Source organism: Zonotrichia albicollis, chromosome 5, assembly GCF_047830755.1.
Source record: "Zonotrichia albicollis isolate bZonAlb1 chromosome 5, bZonAlb1.hap1, whole genome shotgun sequence".
NCBI classification, from domain to species: Eukaryota; Metazoa; Chordata; class Aves; order Passeriformes; family Passerellidae; genus Zonotrichia; species Zonotrichia albicollis.
In genome coordinates, this window is record NC_133823.1 from 53,928,366 (window position 1) to 53,939,129 (window position 10,764).

Here is a 10,764-nt window from a genome sequence, read left to right on the forward strand (position 1 = left end):
GTAATGTTGTGGGTGTTCTGTAGAGGCTTATTCATCTGCTTCAGTGAGTCTGCTCATTTTGCATCCAAGCACTCAGTTGCTAAAATCAGCAGACCCTATCTTGTATATGTCTAGACCCTATCTGGTATAACAGCTGATATGAGAACAAACAGAAATTTAAACAGTGTGTATAGATTCTTAGGAAAATCATTAGAATAAAATTACCCTGAATTCTAAACACAGAAATACATTTGGTAACTGACACTGACAAGAATATTGCTTCTTTTGTGCTGACAGATATATCTGCAATAGAAGAATTTGTGTGTGTGTGTGCTGCTAGGAGGAACAAAAGGCCTTGGGAACTTTTGGTCTTTCCCTCATGAAAGAAAGTGTTAATTGAAGATCATGCTGGGGTTATGAATATACCACCAAACATACTTTCTACTTGGAAACGTTATGGTAACATTCCTGGAGATGAACGTCAACTAGAGCCACATGAGGCTTCTACACTGACCTAAGGTGCAGAAGTAAATTCCTCAGAGGAATTGACTGTTCCAAGTTTTGGGTCACCTATCTGGACTGACAGCTAATGTAAATGGTCACTGATCTGGAGACAACAAAGCTGTGCTGGTTTCTCACAGGTCTCTCACCTGAAGTCTCATCTAGGTTTGTGAAATTGTGAGAATTATGGTTTCTCTTAGAAATGGTGTGCAAAGGTAATAGCTTGACTTTTCATCCTTTGTTACTCCACATTTCAGAACTGGTGTGCCTGCAATGCAATGTCTGTTTCATATTGTCAGCTGTGCTTATTCTGCAGTTTGGGGTCTCCTCCTCTGTGCATGGAGGCTCAGACTCACCCTCTGAACAGATTCATTAAATGATGATTGATGGATGTGGCCACTAGCAGAGTCAACAACAATGGTGTCTTTTAAAAGTCACCTAGTTTTACACAGCCTATGCAATGATCCACCTGACTATGCACTTTAAGAAAGATATGTACATGTTGGAGTGGAAAGAAAAAGTGGAGACAGTTCAATTGCTGCAGATTTCAAACCTAGAAGGATGTCCATAAGAGGAAAGGGCAGCACAAAAACATTGGCTTTAGGGCAGAGGGAAACAGCTGGAGTCAAGGATTTCCCTGGGTGGTCTGACAGAGCCACACAGTCTCACCCAGGGATAAAACTTTCTTCAAGCTTCCCACTGCACTCTACAACATCATGTACATTCAGCCATTAGGCCAGCATCAAAGGTAATTGAAAACAAAGGGAACAGAAATAGCTTTCTGTTTATTCTGCAATGTTCAGTCTGTAGCAGGTTGTATCAAGAGGAATTAAGATCAGAGAACGAAGGTAATTAAATGGCACTTGCACAGCAGGTTGTTTCAGGTCTGTCTCTTCAAAATCTGCCTTTTGCTAGTGTGCTCTTTCATCAGTGGCCTATCCCCCACAGTGAGATTAAATGAGGATTTTGACCCGCTTCATCACTTCTGTAAACAAGGAGATTCTGTGAGTTTCAGCTTGTTCATCGACATCTGGGGCTTGACCAAAGCCTAGTGAAAATCAATGGAAATACTTCCATCAGCTGTAGTGGATTTTGAATCCTGCCTTTGAAACTTGGAATAAAGATGGCAGTGAAAAATTAATACACTTCTGGGCATAAAAAGAATGAATCATAAATCCATATTTTGTTTTAGTCAGTTGATGACTGACTTTTAAACACAGAATTGAACACAGATCTCATGATATTTCTAATTGTGTTATGAAGTGTCTTGATAAACATTTGTTACAAAAAATTAGGAACATCAATTAAGTAAATTTAATATTGGTAAAATTGCATTACAGTGGAAAAGTGGAGCCATTTGCACCTCTTATTTTTAATAATGCCAAAATATAGTTAAAGGTACTAGCAATCCATGCAGCATCCTGTGTTATTAAATAGGTCAGTGATGTGGATTGGGCAAGTGCTTTAAAGTTCTTCTGAAGAGGTAGATGGGGTCTTGGGGCCATTTTCTTAAGCAGGAATCTCAGAAACTCTCATTAATAACATGAAAACAGACTATTCATTTGCTTCTAGAATAAAATGGCTGTTTAAAGCTACAAATCTAAACTCAAGATTTTATGCAGAAAAATAGTTAATTTTAAGGACTTAGAAAATTTAATAATTTTTAACTCCAGGTCATGTTTTAGCAATAGAAATGCCAATTAAAATGCACTACAGTAAAGTAACAGCCCAAGGAGCGTCTCTGTTGGAATTCTACTGTGCTGGTTCCCTTTATGTGGAATAGTTTCCAGAAATGGAGATGAAGACTGTACTCTCTTAAAAAAAATGCCAATCTGCAGATGCTAAGAAATGTATTCTAGTCTTAAGATTCTAGCTTGACTAAATTCCCTCTTGAAAACCTCATTATTTTATGAAATTATTTACTGCAACTAAAAATATCACTAAAGATGCCTATTGAGACATAAAATTGACTTCAAAAAGCCAAATAAGCTCATTAGGTGTATTCAAAAAATTACCTGCATCCATTATCTGTTCAAAGTAAATTAACTGACTTTTATTTAAAAATAGAAATCCTTTCTACAGCAGTGCACATTTCTAAGCAGTGATTACAAGACTGAACACGTGTATATATAAAAAAAAAATCAGGATACATATATATGTAAGTTTTTCCTCACCATAAGCTGTTTGTATCTACTTCCTTCCAGTGTAGCTTGTAAAAGCTGCAGAAGAAATGAGGTGTATCAGTCCTCAAAGAGAAGCCTCCAGTGTCTAATATTCAGCCAGCACAGTTCTCCCAACACAGTTCTTCTGCAGAGCTGTTCTCTGAACTGTCCAGACTGATTCCACCAGTCACAGGCAGCTAAATGGTGAAGCCTGAGAGACCTCCCCGATTACTCATGTAAGCTCCCACAGACCACCAGGTATCTTGGGCCTTTTGGGATTGTGTGTAGAACTAAAGTGGTTTAAAGATCCCAAGGGAAGAGACTAACTTGGGATATGCGGGGTTGAAAGTGGTTACAGTAAAAAGGCTTATTTTTAAGCTTCACCTCTACTAATTTATTATCATCCTTTGCTTCTGGGTAGATATCAAATAGAAATATCTACAGATGTAGTGTATAGGGAGCAAGTGTGACTTTTTATTAGATATTTCTGATAAACAGCAGAGATGATAATCCTGAGTTTATAGCATTCAGTGTGCTGCACCTGATGCTTACAAAGTTGTTTTTCAGATATGTAAGCACCCAAGGTTTTTGAGGCTCTGTTTTGGAGCTGCTTGGTAATGTGATGTAATGTTTCCTCTCACTATGCTTATGACTGTGTGAGAAGATCAAGGAATTTGGTAAGATTTCTTTTGTGATTGTACAAATATGAAACATTACCTCTTTCTTCCTTAATATTAGATTGGAGAGAAAATGATTGATGTAAAAAAAGCAATGGGAGTCTTTGAATGGAAATGAAATGGTAGTTCACCACAAAGAGAGTTCAATAGACACTTGTGACTCATCAAAGGGATATTTAAAATGCATTTATTGCTAAGGCTGCCATAGCAGCAGGAAACTTAAAAACCAGTCTTAAGTATGGAAAATTTGTGACTCTGCAGCATTTTCTAAAATTTAGGTTCTTTTGCTTCAAATGATAAACTGGGAAATAACTTTCATAGTAATAGTCTTGCTGGAAGACTGTCCTAAAAACTCCATTGTTCTCTTAAATTGAACAGGTACACCATTGGCACCCTTAACTATCAGATGTCAGAAACATTTCACAGCATCTACAGGTGCAAGAAAAAATGTAAACCAGAAGCTATAAAAATGTTAACCTTCTCATCTCTTTTTAAGATTAATTGAAGAAAATTAATAAAAAAAAATTAAAAGATGTCCCTTAAATGTGATTTTGATCCAAAATGAGGCATTTTTGATACCACATCATGACACAGGGCTGTACTGAAGGCTCACATTTCTCAAGGTATGTCTCATGCTATTCATGGTGCTTTGTGCTGGCAGAGCAGCTCCAGTGCTTTGGGATGTCGAGCAGCCAAAAGCAAATGCTGTTCTCAGGCTTGACTGAAACATATATTTGCTAATTTTAGAACCTTGACAATGATTAAAAAACATTTGCTTCTACTAATTCTTCACCTTTACTTCTTCAGGAATTAAAATCCATAGATACAAAAGTAAAACACAAGTGATAATGATGTCTTGGATTTCTGAGTTATTGGAGAAAAACAAAAACTAAAAATGGCCCCCAAATCGTATTTTGCTCTTCCTCATTATTCTAAAGAAAAAGGCACTCATTGAGCAGTCTGGATTGACATCATTATTGTTTGTCTTTTTTTTTTTAAATATCAAACTAAGATACTTTTAGAAAAAGTCACATAGTAAAGTTCTTTTAAATAAAAGAATGTCATTTAAGACCTCTACAGCTTTAACAGGGTTTAGCTATGTAGAGATTTAAGAGGGATAATATTCTGCCTGTCTCTAATTTTATCATAGATGGCAAAACAAAACTTCACAGAATGGGCAGTTATCTGAAAATACTCTTATAATAGTTGCAATACCTAGAGAAATCTAAGGCAATGAAATTTGAAATCTGAAAGGTCTGAAAAGAGTATTATGATTTAATGGTATTTGGCTAAGCACTAGTTTTCTAATTTCTGTGTAAAATGCAGACTCTATTTCAATTTGCACTGCTGTAATGGTTTACAGGACACATTATACCATGAACACATTTTACTGCATGCTTAAGACTGTTATCCTATCCCTAGGTAGTTTCAAATATTTTTTAAGGAATAGCTGTGAATCACAAAAATAACTGATGAGGCAGAACTGTTGACTTGTAACTGGGTGTGTTTTTAATCTAACTGATTGAATATTAATTTTTTTTTTTGCTCACTCCCCGTTCTCTTTGAGGCAGCAGTAAGGAATGTTCACCACTGCCCATTGTCCTCCTTCCTGGGGCTGCCCCTGGAGATGCGCTGGCTCATGGCTGCAGTCCCCAGGCCCTTACCCAAGGGCTTTTGTTAGCTCAGCCACCGGCAGCGAACATGGTGCCAGGAGGGTCTCCAGCTCACCTTGGGTCTCTTTCTTTCAGGTAAGCATTGCTTACTGTCCTTCAAAAAAATGTCCAAGTTACCCCCAAATTAATGTTTGCCCACAGCCTGTCTGCTGCAAAGCCACAGCAGGAATTCCAGTCTCCAATAGTTCAGAACGTCATCCCAGTTCCTGCACTGACCACACTCTGAGCTGGCTCTTCCTTCTTCAGCTCGACTTTCATCTGCTGAGTTCCCAAAGGATCAGGAATGTCACTGTTAGGCCGGACATGACATCAGGATCCAAGAAGAAAAGTTTTTTATTCTGCATGTTCTCCAGCTTATATACTCTTAACAAAGCATGATCTTAAGTCATTAACCACATCACAATAATTTATTATATTCATTGTTGCAAAGCAATTAGTGTCAATATAATTAGCAAAAGTTTTACAGAAATTTAATAAGGCAGGTATACACATCTACTTATGCACGTAGTCAAGCTTACAAAAATTTTCATGTATCTTTTCTAATCTATTTCCATGCTGACAGCCTTGTCTTCTTCCTTGCTATGGATACACTCAAAAATCATCAATTGTTATTTCTTCTATTAATTCAGCTTTACTTGCAGGCCAGCTGTCAAGCCCCTCCACACTAGGCTTATGTGACTGCACAGCCCACAGCCCTCACCCCTTAAATCTATTTCCCAAATCAAATAATAATAAACGAGCTGAGGTCTACATGAGAGTGTTTCCTGTAAGACTGTAAAACCAAGCTGCTTGCTGGAGTGGCCATGACTGAGTCCAAGCAGCAGCCCTAAAGTGCTGGCTAGCGGCCCATGCCATGACGTGCCGTGCCATGCCATTCCATGCCATACCATGCCATGCCATGCCATGCCGTGCCGTGCCGTGCCGTGCCATGGCATGCCGTACCATGCCATGCCATCCCAGCGTGTTGTGCCTGGCGAGAGGCAGCAGCGGCGCTGCCACGTAGCTCAGGAGCACGGGGCCGTGGCTGTGCCTGCGTGCGCGCTCGGGGGGAGAGGAGAATCCGTCCGTGCGGTGGTGAGGTCACCACGAACGGGTGGAAATCCCAGGAATATCGCGGCACGAGAGGGGCGAGCAGCGCCAGGGACGCGCGGTTCCCGCCCCGCGGCGCTCCAGGCGGGATCGATTCACTCGGGCAGGCCGGGCCCGGGCGCGCAGCGCGGCGGCGGCCGCTGGAGGGCAGCAGAGCCCCGCGAGCCGAGCCCGCGGACGGCGGCGCCAAACCCGAAAGCCGCTCGGAGCCTCCGCACGGCCATAATGGCCAGCACGGGGTAGGAGCGAGAGATCTGCTCTGCAGAAGCGAGCTGTGCCTAAAGAAACCTCTAGAATGCGCCATATGCTGTACGCACTTTGCTCCGCCACTTGAAGAGGGAACGCATCAAACTGCACCAAGAGCAGCCACAGAACCGCAAAGCACCAACTCAGCTGGTACCTTCAAAATCCAAGTCTGTAATATGCAGGGCTGGGAAACTCAAGAGCTGAAACTTCTGCTCTTGCTGTTTGAAATCCTGACTACTGCCATTGTGTGCACGTTATGGAAAACAAAGATTGTATTTCTCTTTACGTGCTCTGAATGCTTACCAGGTAGTATATTTCTAACCTGGAAGCCAAAATGTTCCACTCAAAAAAGTTTAGCTGTACAAAGTACACTCCCTGAGTTTAGTAGACTGTACTATTGAATTATTGCAGCCTATAGAGTGAAAAAAACCCCCATATTCACTTGGCTATAGTTTTATCAGTGTCCTGAAAAGGGACAGGAGAAACTATTATGTGAAGGTACTATACTTGCTTTGAGAGAAAGTCTGTCTCAAAAAAGTGCCCTTCATTTTCAACTTGAGTTATCACCACTGGTTTTCCAGCACATTGCTTTTTCTACTTTTCTGGGGAGAGTGTTGGAAATTATATAACTTTCCTAATAACTTTTCCAATTTTTTTAACTCATTTTTATAATTAATTGTTTCAATGAATCATAAGAAGTCTAATTTTCCACTCTGTCATATGCCATTGTAGCCAGCATTTAGCAAATGCTGGGAGGAAGGGGTTAAAACTGGAAGATTTGGTGAGGAGGGAATAGTTCTGCTCAGGATGTCAGTGTGGGAAAACTCCATTTATTATGCCTGGTGTTGTTTACCTGTTTTGAGGAAGTAGGAGTGCTGTGTAGGGATAACACACTCATACACATACTGAGCCTCCTGCTGGGAGAGGGAGATAATGGAAGCACAGCCTTGGGATAAACTGTGTATGTGTGAAGCCCTTTGATACACCAGGGCAGGCAGTGAGCTCCTGCCCATCCTCGTGGGCTGCAAGGCTGAACTGAGGCTGACAGAGTCCCTGTCCCCATGTGCCTGTCTTTCTGAGGATGAACTAAGCTTGACAGAGCACCGTCCCCATGTGCCTCTCTTTCCTAGGATGAGCTAAGCCCGACAGAGCCTGTTTCTCTGCCACCCAGTGTTTTCAGTGAAATAAATCCACTCTTTGCACTTCAGCTTAGTGATCACCCTGGTTACCTCTATGCACTGATTCACACAACAAGGTTTGCCACTAGCTGCTCTGGTGGGGACATGGTTGGGGAAAATTACTGAAACCTTAAGTTTCGCTAAAAGAACTGTAATCAACCTTGATATGCTTCAGTGATCTCAGACCTGGGCAAGAGATACATTGCTGAAACTGGACACTAGGAATGCAGAATTGATGAACCACAAGGACATTTTGCAGAACCTTGAGATAAAGACGAAACTAACAAAGACAATTCAGCAATTGTGCTGAAACTCTCTTTACCTGGAAAAAAGATAATAAAAAACCTGAAAATATGGGCAAATCAGCATGAGAAGAAGCAAATCAATCAACAATCAAGAGAAGACAGAATAATAAGTAATGAGGGGAACTATATAAATTACAGCCAATGAACATTAATTTCTTTGTTTGCTAAAATGTACAAATAGTGAAAAGTCTTGAAAGTGCTATACATGTTCAGGGAAAGAGCTGGCATGCCTCCAGTGCTGTAATAAAATAATGCCTGCAATCTAGTACTAATAATTGTGTTAGAGAGTTTGATTTATGCCAACATTTTCAGTGACAGAAGAGCTTGTGAATTTAGTAACACATAAAGCAAAACTGTTCCAAGAGAAGCACCTAGAGCACCTGATTCATCTTGTAGCTCATTTACTCATCCTCTTTATTTTCTTTTTTTGCTAACCTTCTCTAAACACAGCTGTTTTATGGTTTTGTTGTTGAGCTTCAAAGCTGAAGGAGCTGGGCTTGTTCAGTCTCAAGAAGAGACAACTGAGTCCTCACCAATATCTGTAAGTATCTGAAGGGAGGCTTCATGAAGAGGATGGAACCAGGCTCTTCCCAGTGGTGCCAAGCAACAGGACAAGAGGCAATGGAGAGAAATTAATGCACAGGAATATTGAGGAAGAACTTTACTGTGCAGGACTGAGCAGTGGAACAGATTCTTGAACAGGGAGGTTATGAAGCCTCCCTCATTGGAGATCTTCAAGAAACATCTGGATATGACCCTGCGCTATGTGCTCTGGGATGGCTCTGCTTGAGCACAGAGATTGGACCAGATGACCCAGTGTGGTCCCTCCCATTCTGTGATTCTGTGATTCTGTCTACCTGTGGTTCTTATGGATCCACAAGCAACAATCAGCACTTCATATCAGATAATTTTGTTAGGGGATGGAAAGGAATGCAGGATGGCAACAGGACAAGCAGAGTTAACTGAGGAGCTGTGGTGAATTCCTGGTGACAGCACCAATTTCATGGACAGCAATGCTGCAAAGGATGCAGGAAGTTAAGGAGGCTTCTTGCTTGCATGCTGCTTGTGTTTGCCAATTAGCAGCACTGCCATCAGCATTTCCTACTTGGGTAACAAGCCTTGGGTAACAAGCGCTCCCTTTGGAGCCTCAGCGGGATGGCCCAGGAACACCCAACCAGAACTGTGGGAGGCTGAATCACAGGACAAATTGAGAAGGAACAGAAGATCAGGCAAGATCTGGGAATTCAGAGGTCACCAAAGTTGGCTTGGACATGGCAAACCAAAGGGGACAGATAAGGTGGAAACTCCCTGCTTGGTGCTCTAATTCAGTTCAGGGCTGGAGCCTAAGTAAGTAAGAGGAGCTCTGATCGGATCTGATCTGATTGGGTCCAACTCATGTCTGCAAAGAAGAGAGCATTCACAGGAAATCGAGTCACTTTGAACAATTAGAAGTTAGAAAACTGCAGGAGAGGGACTGAATTTATGTAGCTGTAAAACACTGAGGAAGATGCAAATTGTCTATCAAGCATTCCATAACAAGGCTTTTTCTGGATGACATTGTTTGGCCTTATTTAAATACTGAATACTCTATTTGCATTTGTTAGAGGAAATTGTCATTCCAACCTCAGAGCTGGGTAGCTACACATATCTAAGAAGAGAGGTGAAAGTGCTTAATCAGTGTTGAGTAACAGATAACTGATTCCATTTTACTGATATGAAGTATATTTACTGCAGTCTGGACTTTCTCAGATACAGATAGATGAGGTGAGAAAACCTGCTGGCTAGCAAACTATTTCTTGAAATATTGTGTAAAATATTATAATATTATATTTTAGGAACATTCCTAATTTATCTGTTTTTGAAAAAACCTATCTGCTAAGCGTAGGTCACTTTTATGAAAATTTGCAACAATCGGTGCTGACCAAGAGAGGCCAGGAAACAAAGTATAGAATTGCAAGAGTAAATATTTGTTCATGTGCATGAGGTATCCCAGCCAAACTGGGTCACCCTAAATGTGGTTTTACACATGGTTCCTATACCCTTCAACCACTCCAGTACAACATGATTTGACTAATGACTAAGACCCACACTATTGATTTCTAATAACTGTAAGATTTTTCCAGGCAAATGTATTTCTGCAGCATTCTGGCTGCTTGTCTATTGATCCAGATCTCCCTGGGGTCAGTTTTGCTAGACGACACTGGAAGGGTTTCAAAGACATATTACAGTGACTAGAATTCTGGCTTTATCTGGGTTGTCTATGGGTGTCCTTTATCTTTCATGGACAGTTCTATGCTTCCAAGAAGCAAAGTCCTTATTTTCAGGGCTGGGCTGTCCTTTATTTTGTTTTACTCGAGTATGAACAAACTCAAAGTCTCCAGTAAAATTCCACCATCTCATTCCATTTCACTGTATCATGTGAACTAATACATGGTAACAAACTGAATACATGTTCATATTAAAAAGACTGATTGGTTTAACAGGGAAGTAAACTTTTATAACACTACATAATCACCTCTGCAGGATAGCTGATACCAGTCAATAATTGCAAATTGTGCCTGGTGGCTTTCATGGGATCCACACACACAACTTCCAACTGTAACTCTGTAACTGCTCAAAATTTCAGTGATCACTCATGATTTTTAGCCCTTTATCAATAGTATTCTTTTCTTCTTTTTTTCTTTTTTTCAGATAGAAGCTTCCTTAGCTGTTCCTTTCATGAGAGTGAAGTACCTTTGATCATCCTTTTTACCTTTCACTGAACCTTTTCCACTACTATTCTGTTTTTCCTGAGCTGAGGGAACTTAAAAACCCAAAGAGCTTTAAAAATGTGTTTAACCATGAATTTATACAGTAACATTAATCTGCTTTGTTCTCTGCTTTTTTTTTTCAAATCTCAGCATAAGGCTTATTTTTATCAACTCAATTAAGCACTGAAGTGAGATTTTCACAAA